Here is a 25,733-nt window from a genome sequence, read left to right on the forward strand (position 1 = left end):
ATTCAGGGGTGCAGGAGAGGCTCTGGAGCCTAGGATCGGACTCCTTGGCAGAGAGCACCTCCCACCCCTTCTCCTGTTCACATACTGGTAAATCCAGGGCCAGGAAAAAGAGGGAAGGTACTGGATGGGTTTGGTGGTGACATTGTATCTATTTGATATGAAAAAAGAAAGCACTAATTATTACAACTCCCCCTGACCCCCAAACTGGATAGACATAGCAAGTCTCCTTTAGAAAAAAAAAAAAAAGTCTGATGTTCTTGCAAAGCTAGATCAGAGTTAGTTACCCAGCATGCCTCTCCAGTGCCCTAAGTATTAGACACTAATTAGGTGTCTAATTAAGACAGAAAACACTCCAGGGGAGAGACTAGTCTGTTTGGTGTTATAGATGATAATCTGGGGTCTGAAAGGTCTTCGGGGAAACTGAGTTCAGATGTTAAATCCTTTGCTTTTGATGATCAGTCCTGGACCTCAGGACGGAGTTTCTAGATGATCTGATTTTAACAATGGCTGTGACTGTTTGCCAAGCTTCTGAAGTCTTTGAAAACAGCAAGTCTTAGGATTCTTTCCAGCTCACTCAAGTGCTCAGCACAGAGCTTCACAGCAGGGGAGACTCAGAAGCAGGAATGCACCTGGGCAGGAGTAGGCTGCCTTGACTGGAAAGGGAGAGGACAATTTGGAGGGGCTGGCTCAGGACCATCTGTAACTGTCACACCAAGCTTTGTGCACTCTGGCTCCCTGGGGGTCAGAGGAGCCTGTTAATCTCCTCCTCTCTGCAAATGAGACACTTCCTGAACTCTCTGGCTAGTGAAAGCCAGCTGAACCGTCACATTAATTCCTGCTCTTCCCCCCTTCTCTCCGGTGAGCAGTGGCTAATGGGCAGAAAGACCGTTTGCAATTTTCTCTGGAGATTATTTCCAAGCAACTACGTTTGCAACATGGGGTTTAAATTTTTCCTATTGAATAAATGACAGGGCTGCTAATAGAAATGTTTGTGGGTCTTGTAAGAAAGGTTTGAACACAGTAGTCAGTGGGCAAAAAAGGTAAAATCAATATTTCCTAATGACAGTATGATGTGGCTAATTCAACTCTGCAGACAACTTGCTTTCACAGAGTTCTCAAGCCTGACCATTTCTTTGGTTCCCCTTACTGTCTCCTGATTCTTTGCCTTCTAGGGTATTCATTTTTTTTTCCATTTAAAAATTAATTTTGAGTTAGTATACAGAAATGAGTTTCATTATGTGATTTTTTTTCACACATATGCATTATTCTATGTATGCTAATCCATCCCTTCCCCACTGCCTTTCCCCATGCCCTGTCCCACAGTGGCTCCCTTCCTGCCTCCAGATAAACTCCCATTTCACTTTCCTGTCTTGGGGGATCCCAACATTCTTAGAGTAAAAATATCCACCTACTCCTTCAATCAGTGACTCAATTCTGCCTGTTTTCTGCAACTGTCTGTGGCCCCTTGGGATGGCAAGGGATCTGGGCAGACAGAGTGCAGAGCAAGACTGGTCAGATGGTGAAGTAAGGCTTGGGGCTCCTCAAGATAACTCTTTGGTCATCTAAAGTAACCAGAGTGGTAAAACTCAAAGAGTCAAAAAGCCAGGAATGGTTCATAGGTCAAAGTAGTGATTCCATTAAAAGGATAGCATCAGAACTTCAGAGGTCTGACAATTAGTTACCAGGAGTCCCCCTGCCTAGGCTGCAGCAAAGAGCTTGGGCTAAGCTCATGACCCCTTTCCTGACACAGCAGGATGCTGACTTGGGAGTACAAACGGCGATATATGTGTTGCGGGGGCAACGTTCTTCAAATAGACAGTTTAGTAAGAATCAGGGAGTAAACCCTGCATCAGAAATTGGCCTTCACAATCAAGAAAACCATGTCATAGCTACTTCTGACTGTTGAGACCATTTCAAACATGGAAGATGCTCAAAATACCATCTAATTCTGGACAGAACTCAGAAAATACCTTCTGTAAATGGGACTAATAATCCCACACTCTACCTCAGCTTCAGCAGCCAAAAGGGACAGGAAGGGTAGGAAAGGCAAAAGATGGAACGCTGTCCCTACTGATTGTGCGTACAACTTACTAACTTGGAATCTTGATATCTTTACTTCTAAGCAGGTTTTGAGTTCTTGTGTCTATTTTAGTAGTATGCATGGAGTGCCTACCACAGATACTCTGTAGGAACAAGGGACATAGCAGTGCACATGGATGACTCAGGGCTTATGCTTCCTGGAGGGAAGATGAAGGAATTACATCACCCTCTATACAGTGATCCCTAACACGAGGTAGAACTGAGCAGGCTAGTAGGGCCTGGAAGCTGGTCTGGGGTGGGGACTGATAGTGAATTCTTGGATATCTGATTCTCTTGACTCGCAACGAAAATCTTGCAAAATTTCTTTTTATTATTTTTTTTTGTGTTACACACATGGGTGTATGTCTGTGCATATATGCGTGTGTGCTAAATGTGTGCAGGTGCCTGTAGCGGCCAGAAGAGGGCATCAGATCCTCTGAAGTTACAGGCAGTTGTGAGCTGCCTGGAGAGGGTATTGGAAACAGAACTCAGGTCTTCTAGAATTGTGGGGAGTGGTCTTACCCACTGAGCCATCTGCTTGGTCCCTCAAAGAATGTTTTCAGAAGTAAAATTATTATTATTATTATTTAGAGAATTTTTAAAGTTGACACACACATACTGGGTTTCCTTAGGGCCTTCTTCCAAGCCACATGTTACTGTACTTGTTCACAGTCACGCTCATTATACACTGTTGTCATGCGTTCACCAAATCCCTTCCCCTCAATAGTGTGATGTCTTTAAAAAAATCATGGGAGAGGACCCGTGATGCTGGGGTATCACAGGGCCTCCTTTTCTCTTCCCCATCCCACCCTCTTGTTCCCCCTCATCCCTCCTACTCACTCCCTTCCTCCTTAAAATAGTTCCCCTTTGACTCAACTGTAAGTTCCTAATAAGCGTGTTTTGTTATACTCAATATGTACAGTGCACACTAAGCTAACGTGAAGAGGAAGAGACTACAAGTTTACCTTCTATTATACTCAGCTGTGACTCAACATCCTTTGCCTTATGAACTCATTTCCATGCAAAGATAGGGAAGGTTATCTTCAGCACTCCTGAGAGTGTGACGGAGTGCGGACTTGGGAGTACTTGAAATCTAGGACGTTTACTATACCATGGGATAAAACCTTTGTCCATTCAACTACAGCGTCTTCAAAAGCCCAGAGAAGTCATTTATAATGACACAGGCATCTCAGAGACTGACCACTGAAGGCTGAGTAATTGTCCCTAAAGCCCCGAATTTGCTGGTCAGGGATGTGCCCAGCATGGATGGTAACCAAGCATGCAGAGCGGTAGTGGATACTTTCAACTTACAGTAGAAGCCAACCCCAAACGGCTCCATATCCGAGCAGTGGCACACTGACAATCAAACCATCTGGGACTGGAACACGGACTGTGGAGGAGACCCAGGAAGGAGAAAGACCCATTTCCCTCAGTTCTTCCTCCCCTGGATATACCCCACTGAAGCCACTTAGTCTCCAGCAGCCCCTGGAGCCCACCACCCAGTGTTCTTTGGTGAGTTTATACAAAGTATCGCTCCTTTAGCAGCAGAGAAAGCAGCCCAAGGCTGGGGAATGACACCTGGGCTCTGCTAGGTCTTAAATCAGTACCACAGAAGCAGTCCAAGATGTCAGGAGGAACCCCTGCCTTCTCTATATACAAAACAAGCTCACTGTGCCAGGCTTCTTAATGTTTTGGGGTTGAGCCCTTCTGCCCTTCCTTCCTTCCTTCCTTCCTTCCTTCCTTCCTTCCTTTCTATCTTTCTCCCATCCTCCCCTTTCTCTTTTCTTTTTTTTTTTCCCTATCTTTTTCTTTGTGGAATTGGCTTAGCTAAGTTCTGAGATCCACAATCATTTTATATAATTTTCCTAACTGCATACTGGGGAGCGAGGTGAAAACTGACCCTTGAAACATGACAGATGGCACTCACCATCCGGCAGACCAAGAGGACATCACACAATGTGATTGTACCAAAGTGCAAAAACCCCTGGACGGGTCTCCTATTGGCCATAGCACAAATAATGGATTTCCTGGCAGACATGTGCTGTGAGCGCCCCAGGAGCTAATTAGTCCCACATCTGACTCCAGAGAAGATAATGCTTGGGAAGGTCACTTGGAATTGCAGTTTTCTAACTCCTCTATGCTCCTATTGGGTTCTTCAAGGCTCCATTCTGGAAACTCAAGTGCCCTGTTATTTAGGTTCTGAGATGAAACAAACAAGCCGTTTGTACAGTCCTATCCATCTTCACAGTAGGGTGGTAGTATCCAGTAGATTTCCCTCATGGGCAACATTTGTTTCCATGGTTATAATTCATAATAAAAAAAGGAGGTCTTGTTATAAAGTCATTCCACATCATTAGTAACAGTGTACAAGTGCCCAAAGCTCTTGGGATCCATTCTGTAGATTCAAGGAAAAATGTTTTCAGGCTCTCTTCCAGTTCTGAAGTGGAGGAAGTCTGACTCAGGAGTCAGCCTCAGCTTCTGGATTCCCCAGCTCCCACATTCACCACCACATCCACTGCAGACTTCACAATAGCATTTCTCGATCATTCAGGTCCACAGAAATGAGATTTGGTTTAGCACCATTGGGATTCTGCACACCTGTGAGCTCCCAGACAATGCCAGAGTTACTGTCTGAGAACCGCCCTGAGCAGCCATGGTCTGTGTTTGTACGACCAGCTTGAGGTAGGCTCACATCACCTGCTGGACATTCAGCTTCCGTTTCCAAGCCCGATCCCTATCCTGCCCAGATCTGCCACTACAGATTCCCTTCCTACTGCTGCAATGGCCCCATACGCATAGCTGAAGCCCAAGATCCCACACTCGGACACTAGGTTCCATCACAACTGGGCTCTGCAACTGCCCAGATTCCTCTGCCCACTTTAAACTTTATATCCTTGTGTGGTACCCAGCTTCCATGTCTCCTTAACAATCTGTGTTCCTCTTCCGTTTATAGTCCCCCTCCTCTACTGAAAAGGGCTGATTGATGTAGCTAGTAGATTCTGTAGAACTCGTAAACGAGGTGATACGATATATGGGCTTTCTTTCACATTGCTACCTCCTGGATCATAGACTCTACGGGAAGCCAGTTGTCATGTGGGTGTGCCTAGGAAGAGACCACCAAGGTATGGAACCAAGGCCTCCTGCCAATGGCCAGGCCAATGAGATATTCTAGAAGTAGACCCTCTAGCTGGTATCAAGCCTTCTGGGAATGGCAGGCATTACTGACACCTCAACTGCTGCTGTGTGTGAGATGTTGAATTAGGGCCATCAGGCTAAGGCGTCCCTGAGTTCCTGACCCTTGAGGGAGTAGGATGTATAGTGCCTTAAGGCGCTTAGTTTTGGGGTGCTTTGTTATACAGCAACAATGGGCCTGCCTTGTACACAGAGCCTGGTCACAGTGTTGACTGCTAGGATGTACAGTCCTATTCATTATCCTTCTAGAATCTGCCTTCCATTCAATTTCCCTGGGGAGCCTTTAATGGCCTCCACTCTCAAAGTCTGGCCACATGCCACTTCCACAGGTTGCCGCCCTGTGCTGCCCACACTCCTGTCCCCCTGTTTATTATAATATCTAGTGCCGATTGGTCCACCAGGCTCTGTGCTCTCCACAGGTGGGAGGGAGAGCTGCTTGGCATCCTCCCACCAGTCATGGTACCTAGGGCACAGCAGGTGTCACTGTGTGCCGGATGAAGGAATGAATGAAGGCAGCTGCTCTGGGATCATGGAGTGCAGCAACCTGTCCTGTATCCTGGATGCTTTGGAAAGACCTGCTGCTGCCTGCTCAACCCACCAACTCATCCAGGTTGGCCAGAGCCCAGGGCCTTTCCCAGCCTCATGTCTAGTTTTTGTTTATAGCACTCACTTCTAAACTCACTCCAGGGCCTCTTAGTCAGGACAGCACTGCAGAATAATCTCTTGTGGACGTTTAAAAATATCCTGCTCACAAGATCAGCCCCATCTCATGCATGGGCTCGCACACACGTGATGACGAGGTTGCCTGAGAGAGAGAGAACATCATACCAGAAAATCTAGGCTCGGGGAATGACTGTAATGAATATTTATTAGCACGTCCTTGGAGTTAAGGTAAAACATATCTGAACAGACTGTGTTCCTTCTATACGAGAGTGCACACATAACGATTAGTAATGATCATGCTTTTTTCCCTCCTAGTCCTGAGTTTTAAGAGGCTTGTATTTTATAGGTGTTTATAGAAAGACAACAAACGATATAATGATTTATATCTTTCATGCTTTTTTTTTTGAAAGTGCAGATATATTTCACATGCAGCTACTTCTAAAAACAGCTAAGGGGCTGGGGAGATGGCTCAGTGGCTAAGAGCCTTTGCTGCTCTCAAAGGACTTCAGCTCCGTGCCGAACACCTATATCAGGTGGCTCACAACCTCCTGTAACTCCAGCTCCATGCGACCTGATGCCCTCTTCTGGCCTCTGGGGTCACCAGCATGCATGTGTACATACACAGACAGACAGACAGACAGACAACAGATAAATAGACAGACAGTCAGAGATAGCCTTTCTCTTCCTCTCCCCTCTTCTTCCCCTCCTCCCTCCCTCAATCTGAAGCACAAACCACAGTGCTAAATCTTAAGCGAGATCTCTGGGACATACCTATAATCCTAGCATTTAGGAAGGACCAAGAGTTCAAGGCCTGTCCGAGCTCCATGGCTAGACCCTATCTCACAGACACCCACGGTATTAATTCTAGCCTGGAGAAGGTGTTCCTATGACAAGCTCAGTGATCCAGTGTGCAGTCTCCCTGTCATCTGCCCTATAGACAATCAGGAGGGCAAGCAGCACAGATGGTCCATTGCCAGGCTCTCTTCAGAAGCTCCTCCTCAGATGCCTCCCTACCCAGACTCTTACTTGGCAGCCTACATCTGAGGTACTCTTGGCCGAACCTCTCTGCTTGCCAAGGACAGCAGACAGAGATGGGAAGAGAGAGGTATGCTGTAAATGAGAGACCACTGTGTCGCAGTGGTTCTTGTAGACAGGACTCTGAATCCCTGCACTGTAGCCTCAGCCCGTGGAATAACACTTGAGTCTCATGCACCAGCGAGTGCCGCTGCCACCACCCCCAGTCCCCGGACATGGACACGCTGTCTGTCAGCCACAGCGGGGAGTTCAAGGACAATTTTCATTTATTTGTTTGAGATATGGTCTCACTCTGTGGTCCTCAAACTCTTTACCTTAAACTTTTTGTAGTCCTAATTAGGTAATTGCATGTGTCCAGGGCCTACCGTATAAGGCGGGCATACTTCTGCTCGAGCTAGTAAGCTGCCAAGGGCACACCGAGGACATATTCATCAAGAGCAGTTTTTAAAAATGAAATATTCCATAGCTTCAAGGTGGAACATCAAAGACGGAATGTCAGAGGCAGGAACAGAAAGCTGTCTGGGAAGAGTGAATTGTAAAATGAACACGTCATCAAAGGATCCTGCTTGCCTCTGTCTGGCTGCTGTGATTCTTAGCCGCTTTGAGCTAATCGGCTCCCTTAGGTAGACTACGTATTTGATTAAAAGTCATCAGATGATGTTTAAAAAGCTCCTGACTTACTCTTGGTGTACCTTATCACACTCAAAGGACAACTTTGGGAGTCACAGAAAAGTCCGCAACAGGAACAGATCGCAAGAAGATCGGGATTTAAAAACAGTACGCTGTCAACAGTTCAGAAAACCTACGAAGGTGGTACAGTTACGAAGATCCCTGCGACTTCTCATGCATAAAGACGTATTTGTGTCTGTGGGGGTTAGTTTCAAATGTCAGCTTGACACAATTGAGAATCATCTGGAAAGGGGTTTCAGTGAGGTATTGTCTAGATTACGTTGGCCTGTGGGACTGTCAATGGGTATTGTCTTGATTATGTTAACTGAAGTAAGAAGACCTGTTCACTGTGGGTGGCGCCATCCTCTTGGCTGGGTAAATCGAGCCAACACTAGCACATACTAATTCATTGTTTTCTACTCTCGACTGTGGATTTAACGTTACTAGCTGCTTCAGGTTCTTGCTGTCTTGACTTTCCTATAATGGACTATATAATGAACTATGACCTAAAACAAATCTTTTATTTCCTTAAATCAGGGTGTTTTATCAAGGAATCAGAAAAAAAAAACCCACTAAGATAATTTTAACCAGTAAAATTTACATCAGTGACAGAAATCATTATAGAAGCACTGCCCAAAATGGTGGCCACAAGACAACCAGATGCCATAGGGCAATGTAAATTTTACTTAAAATTTTTGAAATCTAATCTAATTTGAATAATTGTATATATCTAGTGGATACCATGTTGGCCAGCACAATCCTATCAGTTATGAACTAGTAATAAAGAAAAAAAAAAGACTGCTCTGGGTAATAGGGACACTCCGAAGTAAACCTGAATATCCCAAGGGCAACCTGTTCACAGCTCGTGCTCCGACTTTGGCAGCGATGTTAGCTAACTGTGAGCTCTGAGACCCAGGCTGGAAAGCAGCTCCTTTCAGTGTGGTCTTTTTGGTGTCATTCCAGACCAACTGGTAAACAGAGCCTCAAAGAACCAGAAGCTTGGAGAGCAGGGTGATGCTGCCGAATGTCCCATTATCCAGCACCACGATGAGTCACATACACAGACTGTGGCCGGCACTGGCCAGTTCCTTTCCAGCTGTGGTAAATAACGAAAACTGGGTTTCTCCAGCTTCAATCTCTGTCCTTCTAGACAGAACGACTAGAAAGCTTAGGGTTCCATTTCTCAGGTGGTCATGTGCATTTAGGCTGTGGGAGATCTGGAAGGGGAAGTGAGAGGACACTGCCCTGTTTCCATTGTGGCAGAGCAGGGCATGAAGATAGGGATGGAGAACAAGCAGCCATGAAGCAACTGTAGCTCCCATTGCAGCATCTTGGTTGCTGCTGCTGGTGCATAGCCATGGCTGGCTATGCTGGTAGCTGTGGTGGGTCTTAGGAGGAAGCATTTGTGACCTTTGGAAAGCTACAGCAGGGATGTGTCCCTGGACTCTCCATAGCCCCGTGCTTTTACTGTCCTGCTGTGTGGACACATCTGCACTTAATCACACATATCCTATCCAATCACCTTACCCACCCTCAACAATTGTAACTTCCTCTCTGCTTGCTTTGTGGATGACCATCTGGCCCTAGTCTGTCTGTAGTAGGCTCTCTGAAAACCTGTCATCTCATCTTTTCTCACCAGTCTAGACCTATGTCACAGATGATTCAAAGAGACAAGGAGAGGCCCTTTGAAGGTCACCACTTCCTTTTTTGTGATGAATTTATCTCTGAAAGGAACAGAATATAATGGCACGCTGCAGAAGGAATGGTGTTATCTCTGTCAGAAAATGGTTGGGTCACTTGTGGACAAAAGTTTAGTCCTAAGCTGGCTTGCTTCCTGCTAGGGAAATCATAGTTCCCAGTCTGTAGAATGAATGTCTAACCAGACAAGCTGCTACAAAGGTGGTTTCTGCTCACGCTCACTATAGGTGAGAGTGTGTGGATGGCCGAGGGAATGCAGACCAACGGGGAGACAGCTCAAAGGGCAGCCTATGGAGAGAAGGCTATTCTCTGCTTCACCAAGGGAGAACATCCAACTCCGCGAATGTCTCACTTCAGATCCATGATTCTCCTCTGAGATACACACCTATTACCCTCTTTGTGGAATGAGAAATGAACCATCCCGTGGACAAAACAAATAACAGCTCCAAAATAGTTTTGTCTTAGACCTGAGAGAGGCAAGGAAGAAAAGAATAAATTGGATATGCCTTCTGCAGCGGATCTCCCATCACACACACTCTGGCAGGTGCTGTGTGTGATCTAGAGACAGACAGCAGGACAGACTGACTTCCCTCTAACTGTGCTCAGTGTTGTTTGAAGACTTAATTCCTGGTGTGGGTGGTATTGATTTTATCCCCATTCTTCTACTGAGAATTCTGGACTACTTGATTATTTAAAATCTCACCTTTCTTGGGGCTGGGAGGAATGACAAATTAAAAACCAATCCAACCCTTTAGACTCTAGCACCATCAGACTGGCCGTTCCTTACTTCTGAATGCTTCCTTTTGCCTATCCAGTGGTCAAGGAGCAAGAAGGCGGTGCTTACAGACAGGGAGAATCAATTTTGTTGTTAAACTTACAAGTCCAGATTCTCCAAGTCCTGGAGCGACTCACCCTGCTCTTGCTGTAATTAGCATAGGATAAAAACAAAGAGCTCCAAGCAGAGCTAACAGTGGAGCATATTTAAGCAGTAACTTTGTATCCTATGACACACATTTAAGCAGTAACTTTGTATCTTATGGCACATTGTTACATAGTTAAGCAGTAACTTTGTATCCTATGGCACATACTTAAGCAGTAACTTTGTATCCCATGACATGAAAGCTCCTTGCTCATTACTTGCTTAGTGGAGAAAATGGAAGGAGTGAGTTCCTTACCCATCACTCTGATTCCTTCCCTTTAATTTACCACTGTAGTTTCATGGTGATCTCTTCCAAGAAGCCCTGAGCACATCCAGCTTTATCACGGGCTACCCAGGACTTGGAACTCCTATGCTCGCTCCTTTAGCTGGGCAACCCCAGCAGGTCAGGATCTTCCCAGGTGGACAAAGCAACTGGTATACAATTTGTTAGAAACCATTGCTTGTACCCTCCATCAGCAGAGAACTCTCTACCCCCTGAACCCTGCTTATTTCACCATTTTGTCCCACCGCATGGTATTCAGGAAGAAACTTCACATTATTCTCAAAACCTGAGAGTACATTCTCTCAAAAGAGATGTCAGATAGAAGAGGATTCTATTTGAAAATTATGTCACTCTTTTTTTCTTTTCAGAATAACCTTTTCTGCACAAAAAGGTACAAATCCTAGAACACAAATTATTTGAAGGCGGCAACTGTAATCTTCTGTCTGCATTCCTGGCACCCAGTAGGATCTGGCACACAGTGGGGGCTTACTAAGTACCAGCCCGACTTCTCAGGCAGGTAGCTACTCATACTATAACTACTGTCATCAGTATAGACATCCGATACACTACGGACAGGACTCCCCGCTTCCCTCACATTCTGTGTCTTGATTGGTGGGCTCACCAGTAAAGCTGCAAGCTCAGTGCTGTCTGTCTCCCATTTTTGTCTGAACAATCTTTCTGTTACTATGGTGATGCTTGGTACACAGATGCTCTGTAAATGAAAGTGGGAGGAGATCATGAGAAGGATGCAGTTCAGGAAGAAGAATCTGCCTGGAGGGCACCCTCCACAGTAATTACAAAGCTTGTGCATACCCCACTTTATAACAATTTCCCTTAAATAAAACATGACAGCATATAGAACAGATGCAATATGCTGAAACTGAGCTCCACCAAGGCCACCGAGACTGTATTAAGTCTGAGATTAAAAGTGAGTATTTTAAGACATTTGAAAAAAAATATGGGCAGGAGTGGGGGGGGGGAGGATTAGGCCCATAGATACAACACTTGCTCATTTAGCTCATAAGGTACCAGCAGCAGAATTCCACAATGAGGATGTGAGGCTACATTGAATAAAGGCTGGAGAGTAACCTGGATGGGATTTTTTAGTTACTCAGATGTGAGAGGTGAGGAGTGAAGAGGATTTTTTAGTTACTCAGATGTGAGAGGTGAGGAGTACCTAATAAGAAGAGGACATCTATTTGTAGAACTTGGCCTTTGATATGTAAAAACTCTAATGCCATGGATGATCAGGGTAGGATCTGAGGCAGGGCTGGAACATAACACAGACATGCCAGGATCCGAGCCGTAAAGTCAAGCTTTTCCAAGCTGGCTTCTGCACTGAGCTGCTCTAAGGTATCTACCTAGGCTGGTAGAGCATGTGGCTGCCTGGAGCAGGTGCTGTGACACCATGGGAAACCTGCTATGATACAGAAAAGGGTCTGGAAGGACACTTGAAGAAAGCTGCTGTGGTGTCTTGATTTGTGGCATCCATCCTCTATCAGCATTGATTGGAATTAACTCTTTCTTAAAATGACAATATGCAATGATTAGTTGATGCAGCCTGGATCGCGGGAAAGGGAAGACTAGAGTGCCTACACATGCCCAGAAGTCAGGAATAGTCTGCCACTCAATACTAGCAAGTCTCAGGAGTAGATGTGCAAAGAGAGGCGGTGTCTACCGTGTATTCTGGAACACAGTAGGAAAACGGTCTGGATTATTCCTGTGCAAGCCACACAGAAAGGGCTTATTAAAGGGCCACTGCATCTGTTAGAGACAGGACCAATGTCCATAGAGATCCAGAAACTAGTACAGATTTGATGAGTAAATGAACGAATGAAACAGTTTCCATAGTCAGAGAGAGAGAGAGAGAGATCCCATTTCTCCTTATGATTTCTCACTGCCCCTTTGTTCTGACTTCCCTAGGATCACAGACACTGTTAGAGCCAGCCACACTGAGCTCTCCAAAAGTTTACTAATCCCTTTCATTATAAATTCAATCAGGGGCAAGCACCATGAGTAACTAATGGGGAGCTTTAGACCTAAAACCTTTCTGACCCCTTTATCCTGATGACCATCGGGCTGACACCCAAGCCATGAATGAGCAAATCCTGCCCCTGGCGGCAGGGGTTGGCCACAATGTTTCTTGACTCTCTGTATCATCTCCATGACTACCATGCTGGTCCAAGTTGCTGGGCCTGACTACTGTAACTACTCCAACCCCCTTCTAACTGGTCATGCCATCATGACTCTCAACCTCTATAATCAATATAATTGTTGTACAAAGCAGCCAGTTCTATTTTTGAAATATTATTTCTCTGTTTATAATTCTCTAATAACTACATCAGGGGTCAGGCTTTCTGTAGTTGTGATGAAATGACTAACACAAAGAACCAAAGAAAGAAGAATTCACTTTGCCTCCAAGTTCTTGAAGCCTTCAGTCCATCATGGCGGGAAGAGTGTGATGGAGCAGAATGGCTCGCCTCACGGTGGTCAGGAGTATATGCTCTAACTTCATACGGCCTCTGTTTCCTCGTGTGCACAGGAGGAATGGTGCTACCTCCAGCTAAAATAAAGGTATGAACCTGTGCTTTCTAAGCATTGCTGAGCCAAGGACGGAAGTGAATTCAGAGTGTCAGGACTTGTCACTTCTCAGTAGCTTCTTCTGGTGTCTCCTCAAGGATTTTAAAAGGGAGTGATTCTTCTAGAACTCTGTTAGAGGGATTTCATAGCATCTCTAGTGCAGTTTATAGAAAGCAAGACTGGCCATCTCTTTCCCAGGCTGCAGAAGCACCGAGTATAGAATTAGAACAGCCCTGTCAAGAGTTCAAAGTCATCACAGCACTGACTTGTGAGGACCTTGACTCAGTTGCGAGGATGCAGTAAGTGGCAGGCAGGTGCCACTGGAGACTGGGAAATGTGAGTGAGCTTGCTATCCTGTATGAAAAAGCTATGACAAAGGACAGAGGAAAGACCAGGTCAAATGACATGTATGTCGAATGACATATGAAATGCCATCAGAAAGCCATTATTTTTGCTCACTTTAAAAGACAGCATAAATGAGGAGAAGCTAAGCAAAAGACAGCCAAAAAAGAAAGCAACAGGACATACCACCGTCTGCTTACTCAAGGGTAAACAAGCCTGCCACACTGCAAATATCAATTACCTTCATATCACAGTGAGAGCACCAAGGGCAGAATTTCCTTCTCTCAGTCTCACATGTGGATTCTTCTAATGTCTCCCAAGACACATGGAAGCAGAGGTCAGCAGATGCCCCCTGGCAGGAACTCTAAGGATAAATCTTTTCTCTCAGAAAATTTTCTGAAGCAACCTTATAACTGGCAGGGCTCGCTGCACGGTAACAAACTCTGGCACTGCAAAGATGTTGACTCCAAATTATTGCACATCTGCTGCAACCCCCTATATTCCTCAACAGAATGGGGATCCAGAGGAGACTAGTAGTGGGGTGAGATAACAGTCAGTGTGGGCACCGGACCCCCTCCATCCCGCTGTGTGACCCTCTCACTCACTGCTGCACTAGCATCCCAGTTGCGTGCTTCTCCCCACGTAATAATGAGGGATGCGGGTCAGAGGTCTCCTAGCTAGGAGACTGTAGCATCAGGAATAGAAGATGCATGGTTTTCTGTAGCATATGGCTACCAACAGGCTCCTGTTACTGACATTGCGGGTACAGTTTATGCGATCCAGGAGTCCTAAGGAGGTCTGGAAAGCAGGAAAGGGAATTTAATTCTCAGATAACTTTCTCTAGCAACTGCAGACACTGCCTTCTTGCTGTATCATCACTGTGGCTGAGGGAGCTTTTTGGGGATCCTGTAATAAAGGCACTAACCCCAGTATGACAACGGCTCCACCCTCCCAGTTTACTCACCTCCCAAAGGCCCTCTTTCTCATTACATTCCCTCGGGGGTTAAGATTTTACTAGGTGAGGGGCTGGAGAGGTGACTCAGTGGTTAAGAACACTAGCTGCTCCTCCAGAGGACCTGGGTTCAATTCTCAGCACCCACATGGCAGCTCACAACTGCCTGTTAACTCTAGTTTCAGGGGATCTAACACCTTCACACAGACATGCATGCAGGCAAATCACCAATGTACATAAGATACAAATAAAATCTTAATTAAAAAATTAAAAAATTTTTATCAGGTGAGTTGGGAGGGGGGCACAAATGTCTACTACATGGCAGGCGTGACTGGATTTTTCTCTCGGACGGTGAGGCTTGAGACCTCACTCTTTCTTCTCCACCCATCACGTTCCCCAACAGGAAGATATGAGAGCTCCTCAGAGAGGATCCCTTCTTCACCGGATCCTCCTTCATGCTGGGGTTCTGGTAAGGCCTCTGGGACCACTGACTTCTACAGGAGGGGTGTTGCTCAGTGCTGGGGGCCCAGCACACAGGGCACCGCCTGCAGACAAAGTCCCTCTACTTATCTCACCAATCACATTTTGCCCAATTTACAGCTTCCCAGCACTGACTGCCCCAGTTTAGATCAACAAACCAATCTCATTACTAATGCCTATTTCATGTCAGATGCCTCTTTATTCAATAATGGCTCTCAAAGAGGAGGCGGGCAGAGGCAGATCAAGGTTTTTATCTCCAACCTGATTTGTCAACACAAGCTTTAATAGATATGTTATTGAACAAAGGGTGAGCAGAGCCAAGGAATGGGGAGGACAGACAGGATACTTCTTCAGATTTTGTTTCAAGCAGATCAAGTTGCCAGAAACACTGTTACTATGAACCCAGGCTCCACCGTTCAAGCAATGTTCTGAAACCCTGCAACAATGTCCCGATTTCCTAAAGATTATTAATAATACATTTGCAACAACTCAGAGGCTGGCTATAAACTCTTGGTGACAGAATGAGAATGTAATCTGTCCACAGCAATGGAGATGAATCTCTTTGATAAATTCTTCATGCTGCTGCCTCATCTCCTGCAACTCTGGGATGGTTTATGAGTCTACAGTCAATCCTTCAATAACCCCATAAGCACTTCATTCCTCACCGGAGTGTGACACCTTGGGTCGTAAAAAAGGTCGGGTTGTATAACACAGGAACTGTGTAGAGACCCCAGGTCATGAATATTGAGACACACCCTCAAAAGGGATAGCAATAATGACTTCCAGTTGTCACTTCTCTAGAGACAAGTAAGAAGCGTATGCCGTATCTCTTGTAGGCATCCTGGCATCAGGAGCGGCAGACACAAACATGGTGTGCTTTGTAGCTATATCAATCATCCCTCCTACCTGACTGCAGAGACTACAACTGTGGCCACCAGTAAGGCTAGGGAAATTCTGTCTCTCATCCTTTTCTGGTTTCTTGGCTCTAAGGTATGCTTTAATAACTGGACTAGCAGAGCACTTAATTGGCTAGTTTGGTTCATTTACATTTATTGTACTGTTTGATACTTGGGATTATTTCTGCCTTGTCCTATTTACCCAACTTTCTCTCTACTCCATTTTCTCCCTTCTTATGTCCCTGTGCACTCTGAGAATTCTACTATTTCATATTCTGTTAAGTAGATCTTACTAGCTTGGAATTCACGAAGCTTACTTCTACCATTTTGTGGGTCCCCTTGTAATTTTGTTACCTTTGTGGCAATGTTTCCTTGTCTAAGAAAATCGACATTTCCCATCTTCTCGAATGATGCAAGGAACTTAAAATTTCAATTTCCCTAATTTTCAATGCCATGATTCTACAGTAGGCTATAGGCTTGCTTTCCATCAACCCATAGGCCGGACAGTATCATACTGATTCATAAAGAAAAGGTTTTACTCTCACACTTGTCAATTTCATTGCTGAAATTTTCATTTTTGAGATATGACCTCTCTGTGTATCTTTAAGTATCTCTTGACTGTCCTGGAACTTGCTATGCAGACCAGGCTGGCTTCAAACTCAGAGATCCTCCTGCGTGTCTCTCAAGCCGTGGGATAAAGGTGGGTGCCGCTATGCTATGTTTTGTCTATTCCTTGATTTAAGACTTTCCTTCCTTCGAACCTGGCTGATCAGTTTAGATCATTTTTTAAAAAAATCTTCTCATTTGTATCTTTTATTTAACTTCTCCCACTAACAATGACAGGCAGGTTTTTTTTTGTTTGTTTTGTTTTTTTTGTTTTTCTAGAATGGGACCAGCCACCATATGTGAAATGGTGAAGTCTGGCTAGCCCAGCTGAGGTCCCAATCATAGCCACATAAGGTCTGACCGAATGGTCAGAGTTCTGCAGCAGCCTCCAGGTCACAGCTGAGGACTCCTGTGTCTCAGACATGGTAAACCACTCTTGATGTACCCTGACCTCCCAGCCTACAAAAGCCACAGCAGAACAAAAGAATATCCATGTGTTCAGTCACAGGGTAGCTTCCTCGACACCTATGGATTGTAAGAATATGAACTAGTTCATGTTTGGTATACCTGGTAATTAACTCCGATATCTGAAGGGTTTTGTAACAAGGCAATCAGTCCATCCATCTCTCCTGGGTCAGTCAAGCCTCTATTTGGCTGACTCATGCACATCTCAGCTTGTTTCCTTCTGTACCAGGTAACGATTTGGTGAGATCTTGTACATGGCTGAAGTTCCCCCCTAACCATCTGGTGGCTGCCTGTTTGAGAATGCCTCCCTAACAAGAAAATCCCCATTTCTGGCCGCTCCAAGATAATGCAGATTCAAGTGGCTTATGTTGATGTAGTTGGGACTTTGGCTGGGTTTGTCAGTTTCAGCTTCTTCATGTATCATGGCCAGGCCTCGGGAACTGTGTCTATTTCGGTCCCTTTCTGGAGTCACTCAAGTGGCGTATTTACCACGAACTTCTTAAAAACCTACATCATGAGAGGAAGGGTCTATCCTTGGCTACAGCTGCTCAACAGAAGTTTTTGCTGTGACTAAGTCACAGCCACAGATAGGTTTGTGCACCCCCTTTCCCCCCGCCCGTCATTCCAGGCACTGTCTTTTCCTGGACAGACATTTAACCTGCACATATTTATCAAGTATCCTTTATGTGTCCCTTTACTGAAAAATGACACATTTTCCCTCACAGACACGCACGCGACTCCCACCTAAGCCGCAATCACTTTTTATAATTTAGTCTTTTGCATTTCTGATGGGTTACTTCCCATACTCTGCAGAACTTACCAGAAGCTCTGCAAGGTCAGACCTATTATTGTCTTTACCAAAAAAAAAAAAAAAAAAAAAATCATCTTTAAAATGCATCCTGGCTACACCTGAGCAGCACACAGCAGACAGTGAGAGCGTATTTCTTATGGTGAGCGACAGCCAACAGGTGGTGACTTAGTCAATGAGGACAAAAGGGGAGGTTAATGAGTGGCACTGAGGACTCCTCCTGCAGCCAGAGTGGACTTCACAAAGCCTGCCTCTGGTTTTCTGCACTGCCTTTGGAAAGGTAGGGGGTTTTCCAAGCAGCACGGATTAGGGGAGCTGACTGGAGAACACGTTGGGCTTCCTTTACTTCCGATTCGTTTCTGATTTTTTTTTTTTAACTACCCTATTGTGTAGATCTGATGACAGCCAGGCCAATGCTTTTGCTTTTGCACTGAACTTATTTTAGCAGCAGGAACATCTTTGCAGGCTACCTGGTGGTCTTCCCGTTGGTGTTATGATGATACAAGACTCACCCACAGGCAAGCAAAACCTCTGGACATAACCCGGGGTGTTTTCTTGCTTAGGTTAACTGAAGTCAAAGACCTACCCTGAAGGCGGGCAGCAGCTTCTCAGGGTGGCCTGCTGGGAAATGCTTCTGCTGGCTGGCCTTCACAACTTAGTAGTGAGATCACCACCTGGCAGTGGTCCTACACCAGAGCCTAGCTTCTTCAGTTTCCACCTGGAATGAAGACCAGGGGTTCTTGTAGGCCTTTGGCATCAGGTTGGGTTACAGAGGCATCCAGCCCTGTGGACTGAGGTGCTACGAGGTTCACAACTTCCCTCAAATTCATCCAGCTACTGAGTAGCCAGATAGCACTGTATAGCCAATCTGATAGTCCCATTAATAGATATTCATTCTATTGGTTCTTTCTCTCTAGAAACCCTGATTAATGCAGGTGAATAAATGATAGCCCTTTATAAATGGGTCCAGGGAAGCACAGTGAGGTAGGAGGGTCAACAGGAGGAGGTTACCAGTACAGCCAGAACTAGAATCCAACATTTCTAACTTTTGGATGATTTTGCCAATGGGCTACCATAGGACTATATTTCTTAGGCAAAGCTGTACTTTCTACAGTGAGGTTCTCCGCAGTCATCGATGGATGCAGAGATTCCTGTCTAAGCCCCCATCTTTCAGATGAGCGGTTAGAGGTCAGAGAGGCCCCCCGTCCATCCACACGGTTCTCTAGAGGGCAGAACACCATGCCCCTGTCACCATCTATGTCTCTCCCTCTTCCTGCAATGCTTTCGGCTCTTGACTCTCCAGCTCTCCACAGGAACCACCGACAGGACAGTTGCTATAATGCAAGACTTCCTCACAGACCATTTCAAGAAAAGGACAGATCAGAGCAAAACCTGAAAGGACATTACCAGCCGAGCAAGCTTACGGTTCCAGCACCGCAGGCTGCTGCTTTTCTATTTAGGTCTTCTTGACTAGACAGGTAAGGTAACTCCAGGAGGACCCACTGCCACAACCTGCCCTGTAGGCGCTGTCCCTGCATTATGCAGCAGGCGACGTAGATAATTTCAGCTAGGGGCCCCATTCCCATTCATCCTTCATTTTCGACTTGCTCCACTCCAGTACTGCAGAGTCGAAATGACTCACAGTTCCCTTCTCTACTGCAGAAAAGGGATATTTATCCCACAAGTCTGTCAAAACGTGACATTAAGGTGTTTGATCATTCATGGATTTCTGGGATGCCCACTCACACCAGGAGACATGGCAGTGATGACAGCCATGGCTACAGAACTGTGCAACAGGAAGCCACTGTAATGACACATGCTTAGGAGCTCCATGGCAACCAGATTAGAACTTGCTGTGTCTGAAAGATTTGTCCATGGTCTTAATTTCTCTTTGTGGCACAGGCCATCAGACAAATTTGACACTTGACAGCCTGTCTTATTTTTTGAGTTACTTTTTAGCTAGGGTTTTATGATTAATATGAAGGATACAGAAATTACGAGGTTTTTTTTTTTTTTTTACTCATGATCTGTGTTTCTCTCTCAGTAGATTTGTTCTTGGGAAGCAGGTGACAAGCTCAGACATCTCCGGTCTTCCTGCATCTGGTGGGGGCCATGCCATCAGATCCACGTGGTGGAGCAGATATTTGTGCATGTTAGTTCAAGGCTAGGGAGGAAACAAACTAGGTATCTTGTTCTTTTCTGTCACCATCTCGGAGGTCAAGCATTGATGAAGGTAGGACCATGAGATGACAGAGTTTCAGCCCCTGAGCATCAGAGGCATCAGAACCAGGACTATGAGTAAAACATAAACCTTTGTGGGCTGGAGAGATGGCCCAGCAGGTTGAGATGTTTCTGTACAGACCCAACAATCCAAATTGGATACCTGGGTCCCCCCAAGGCAGCTGGAGAGGGCAACCAATAGTTAGTTGTTCCTTGATCTTCAGACACATTGTGGCACACATGTACACACATGCCTGCATGCACATGTGCATACACATGTACACTGTAAACAAGTAAAATTGAACTTTTACTTTAAATAAAAGAAAGGAATTGTTCTTATTTTAGGTTGTGATGGTCTTGGTGTTGTTACAGTCAATGGTCTACTGACAAACAAAAAGGAAAAAAAAAAACAAAACAAAAGCCAAACAACAATAAAACAAATATCTACTGGTTGGTTGTATGAAGCATTTCTTTTTCTTAATTTGGTCTTCCTACATCACTCTCTCTGGCCTAGAACTTGCTGTGTAGACCAGAGTAGCCTTGAACTCATCACAGACTCTCCTACCTCTGCCTTCCCAACACTTGGATTAAAGTGTGTCAGCATGCCTAGCATGTAATTCTTTTTAAGAGGCCCTATCCTCTTGCTGAGGATCCATAGTAAGTTCTTATAAATGCCGTTGAAATTTGCTTTGGGAAAAAATAACTTTGAAAACTATCTTCTCAGAGATTAAGAATTGATCGGTTACAAGGACTTACAAGGACACACCCAGGATTTAATACATAGCCAGTAAAGTCACTTAAGTGTTTGCTGAATGAATGCACGCATATCTGATTCAGAGTCATAGAAACTGCTGGCTGTGCACCAATTTCTATCCTGGAAAATCACTAGCACACTTTCTAACTCAGTAGGGTTGCATAGTCCTCATAGTAAACAAGCAAACCAAAGCCCAGAGCTTCTTGCCCCAGGAAGGGGCTCCATGATGTTAAACCAATGATTCCAAGCCAAAGAAACCTGCTTTTCAAGATGAGAGAGAAAAAGGAAGAAAACCGAGACGCCAAGTGTGTCAGGGTTGAGAAGACGGCTACAACCCTTGCCAGCAGAGTTCAGGATGATGCTGTACTTCATTCCACTTGCATTGAGGACAACATGCAGAAGAGGGAAAGGCCCAAAGCATATTGTAGTCTGAGCATGCCCAAAATGCTACTGATGAACTACTGCTAACTGTTTGCACAAGTGGACTGGCTAACTCCATAATGTGTTAGAAGCCTGCCATGCAACAGTCTTATATACACATGAGCCTGAGGCTTCTATTTCTAGATTACTGTATTGACACTCCGAGAAGGCATATTTTTCTTTGAGACTTAATAGCTACTGTATTTTTCATAAACTAAAGTTTATTTTTCTTACTAGTTTTCTGCTGCATGCATGTTAATCACCCATATAACTGTATTCTTCTTCTTCCGTTTAAATGGTTCTTTATCCCTTAAAAGAAAACGTATTTAGAACAAAAGAGAATTTAAGAAAACGGTGCCTCTGATAGCTGAGTACATAGTCTGAAATGTCATCAGTTGCAGGAAAAGAATGCTCAGGGCTATCTTGCATGGCAACAGAGTAGCCATGGCAACAGAGTAGCCATGGCAACAGTGTAGTCATGGCAACGAAAAACTCAGTAGTGGATCTCATTAGTATAGGAGCTTTTGCTGAACTTGAAAACACATCTCTAAGGTGTGGCTTCTTACTCCAGAGTATTCCTGATATAAATACTTATGGACATTGCTGAGTTTCAGACCCTGGCACATGTGACAAATGGTGCAGTAAGCCGAGAAAGCCTCAAGGGCCAAGCAAGGGGCTTCTGCAAGACGTGTGCAATCCTTCAAATGTCAAAGCACTGGTACTTTCAGGCTACTATTCTGTGGGTCTCTGAGGACTCTTAGTCTAGTATGGTACATTTATTGAACAGCAAATCAAAATAGTGATGTAAAACTGTCCATATTATAATGAACTCTAACTAAAAGAGGATGGCTCAAACACATCTCTATCTGCTCCTGCATTTATAACAACCCTGGACTCAGTGATGTTTTATGATTTCATATTTTATTTTTCTGTGTTTCTTTACTCTGGGACTCAGCTTATTTAATACCTTTGCTTGGCTTTTGAGAGAGGTTATGGCTCTGGCCTGAAACTCATGCTCTTCCTGACTCAGCACCCTCAGCACTGGGATGACAAGTGTGTGCCAGCAAACCCAGCTCTGTGAAATATTTATTATTACTTCCTTTCTCTTCACTGAACTTCATTAACCCACTGGAGGAACAAATTTTAAAAAATAGAAAAGAGATTTAAAAAAGAAAAAAGGGAAGGGAAGAAGAGAAGGAATCACCAGTGCTTTCCAAGTACTGTGCACTGAAGGACCAGTGAGCTGGGTGCCACAGACAGGGAAGCAGGGAACTGAGCACACGGGAGAGCTAAGACCACTGTGGTGCTTTGAATGTTTTCCTTTGTTGGATCCTGCTGTTTGAGGTCATGGTCTTCTATGACTGGATAACTCCTTTGAGCTTGGGGCAAGATGGAGGACTCTCTTTTCTTAGAGGTTTTTTTTTTTTTTTTTTTTTTTTCTTCTCTCTGCCTGATCTGGAGAGCCTGATCCCCATACCCTTGACCTGAGGAATGTCACGTAGCCTTGATGACATTATAGGTTCAGCTTTCCTTCTCCAGATAAGAATCTGTCCAGTTGACCTTGTTGGACATCAGTGGGAGGGGAGGTCTTTGGACCTGAGGGTGTTCAATGCCCCATTGTAGGGGAATGCCAGGGTGGGAAGACAGGAGGAGTAGGTGGGTGGGAGGGGGGAGCACTCTCATAGAGGCAGGTGGAGGGGGATGGGATAAGGGGTTTCTGAAGGAGAGACCTGGAAAGAGGAAAACTTTTGAAATGTAGAAAAAGTAAATATCCAATTAAAAAGAAAAAAAAAAAAAAGAATCTATCCAGCAAGCACCTGAAATTCCTGGAATGCCTCTCCATGAAAATGAGGTATCCCTTGTATCCTAAACTCCAGCCAATGGTATAAACCCACCATAGAAACCTCTCCCCCCTTCCCAAAAACTATATATCCCTTGATTCAACCTTAATAAAGTTGTCATGCCTCTCTGCAGCCGATCCCAGGAGTCTGTTATTTCTGTTGTACTCATGAGCCAACCATCTCCATTCACTCTGCTTCCTTTGACCTTGTGGGCCTGTGGACAACAGCCCTCTGAAGAGGAGGGAGGTACACATTCCTTTGTAAGAGTTGCTTTGGTCATGGTGTCTCTTCGCAGCAATAAAACCCTAACTAAGACAACCATGCAGAAGGAAAGTAACCTGGCTGCAGACAGTGCTAGTAGCGACATCATACCCACGATATCCATAAAGAGTCTAGAACACTCAACGTTCATCTGTGCCAGCCACACCAGCTCTGTTGTGGAGTCTGAGCTTCGGCAATACACAAAGAGTCAAGCCAAGTCAGCTTTCCTCTCATTCCTCTAGGCCAGTGAGCATTCTGTGGTGGGAAGGTCTTTAGTACAGAGGGCTTATGGGTGAACCAGGCTCCTTGGGGAAGAAGACATCTTTAGAGACTCGGCATTCCGGAGCCCTTGAGCTGAGCTTACAGTGGGTGTGAAGGTCTGTAGAAGATTACCCTGCTAATAAGAAAATGAGGAGGAAATCCGAGCTGGGGGAAGAAAGGGGCACTCCACACTCTGAATGTCAGCTGGTTGCTCCTGGGTACTAGCCATGTCTCAAGAGTAAACTGGATGAGGTGGAGAGCCAGAAACGCCATGAAACTTCTCCCATCATCCAGGAGCCCCCTCAGTACCTCACAAGGACAGGATTTCATTCAGCAGCAGGGCCAGGCACAACCTCTGCTGAGGGCTGGATGGAGGCGAATTTAATCCAAGAAATAATTACGCGGATGTTACACTGGGAGCCAGATTTCTTTTCCCATCCTTTTTCACAGTGTCTATAATAATCTAGGATTTCTAAAAATATAGACATAAGGATGGCAAAACTAGAGTTTGTGAACTAAAAAATAATAACCATTAAAAAAAAAAAAACCAAAGAGTTAAACATTCGTCGGCTTACAGAAGAAATGGCCTGATGCCTTTAGGTTGTAATGATTCTTTCCCAAATATTGCCTCACCAATGTCTAACTTCAAAGTCAATGTTTCTATCCTGCTGTCTGGTGGGAGTAGGGACAGCATGACCAACCACAAGGCTGCTAAAACAAGCTGAGGCAGATTGCAGGAGGAAGGCTGGAGGAGTTCACTGGCTGGAGCTGCCAAAGGTAGCTTTCCTCATGGGTTGTGCAATCTTCCTATTGCAAGGGCTGTGATGTGATATATCACATATGGGCGGGTGTGGGGTTATGGGAAGAAACTGGGCTTGGAGATGGAGAACATGGGTCTAAGTTCCTCCTAGTTCTGCTTGGGCCTGCCACAGGGTCTCAGATACCACGGCTCAAACTCTGTATCTAGCTCAGGATGACTCTGACTTCTTGACTCCTTTGGGTCTAGCTCCTCAGTATTGGAATTACTGGTGTGTGTCACCATGTCTGGCTTGCATTTCCGTAATAGTAACATGGTGCTAAAGTGACATCTATCACCAGAGATAGCCAGCACCAGGGTTGCCATGTGTCAGTGTATATTGGATGGGAAACAGCTTGCTAAGTATAAAAGGTCATTTATAATGTTGGTTTGGGGGGCATAATACTTGCCATTTTCCAAGACTGGAATCAATTAAAAAATACATTGAAGAATCAGAAACTGGATCCATATGTTGCCTTTTTTTTGTTTTAAGTGATCTGAGAACAGGCCTGATGTCTTTTCACCATATCTTACAATGAGGCATCTTTTCCTTTCATATTCGTACTTGTCCTCTTGATGGCAGGCTTCTGGAGAGTGGAAAGTGTATCATGCATTTATGATCCTAGAGTTTCCCACAAAGCAGGCATTCTGTCTGAGGAGGGGCAACATTAAACAATGTTTGTACTCTTGTTCTTTTGTGAAGCCTCTCTCTCCACTAGCTTGGGAGCTCTCAGGTCAGGGCTTATGTCTCCATGCATTCAGCGCTGGAAAATTGAACCCAGGGCCTCTATCATATGACAGGCCAGTATTCTGTTACTGAGTTATACCTGGCCTCATGTATTTTCATTCCAAGTATCATATCTAACACAGAATAAGTTCTTTATTAAAGTGTGTTGAAGCTGGATATGGTATAATGTCAGCATTCAGGAGCTAGAATGTGGTGGTTTGAAATAAAATGGCCTCCATAGGTTCTTAGGGAGTGGCACTATTAGGAGGAGTGGCCTTGTTGGAGTAGGTGTGACTTTTGTTGGAGGAAGTGTGTCACTGGGGGTAAAGGTGAACTTGAGGTTTCAGAAGCTCAAGTCCAGACTCAGTGGCTCACCTTCTCTTCCTGTGCCTGCAGATCAAGATGTAGAGCTCTCAGCTTCTCTCCACGACCATGTCTGTCTGCATGCCACCATGCTTCCTTCTGGTCATGATGATAATGGACTAAACCTCTGAAACTATAAGCCTGTCCCAATTACATGTTTGTCTTTATAAGAATTGTCATGGTCACAGTCTCTTCACAGCAGTAGAACCCTAACAAAGACACAGAAGCAGAACCTTAGGAGTCCAAGGTTAGTCTCATCTGAGTGTGAGTTCAGACTAATTTGTATAAGACACTGCCTTCTACCTCCTCCCCAAAGAAGCCAGGTAGTGGTACATGCCTATAATCCTAGCTCCTAGGAAGCTGAGACAGGAGGAATAACTTGAGTTTAATATCAGCTAGGGCTGCACAGAACTGTCTTTAAAA

The 25,733-nt window shown here is 45.0% G+C and overlaps 1 protein-coding gene and 1 long non-coding RNA gene across 10 annotated transcripts in view; one reads left to right on the forward strand and one right to left on the reverse strand.

The window, feature by feature from the left end:
• Positions 1 to 25,733, reverse strand: part of Tmem108 (transmembrane protein 108) — a 278,965-nt gene that overhangs the window by 90,926 nt on the left and 162,306 nt on the right. The gene's annotated exons all lie outside the window — the stretch shown is intronic.
• Gm32682 overlaps positions 1 to 25,733 on the forward strand; it is a 29,490-nt gene that overhangs the window by 504 nt on the left and 3,253 nt on the right. The gene's annotated exons all lie outside the window — the stretch shown is intronic.

The sequence above is a fragment of the Mus musculus genome, chromosome 9, assembly GCF_000001635.26.
Source record: "Mus musculus strain C57BL/6J chromosome 9, GRCm38.p6 C57BL/6J".
NCBI classification, from domain to species: Eukaryota; Metazoa; Chordata; class Mammalia; order Rodentia; family Muridae; genus Mus; species Mus musculus.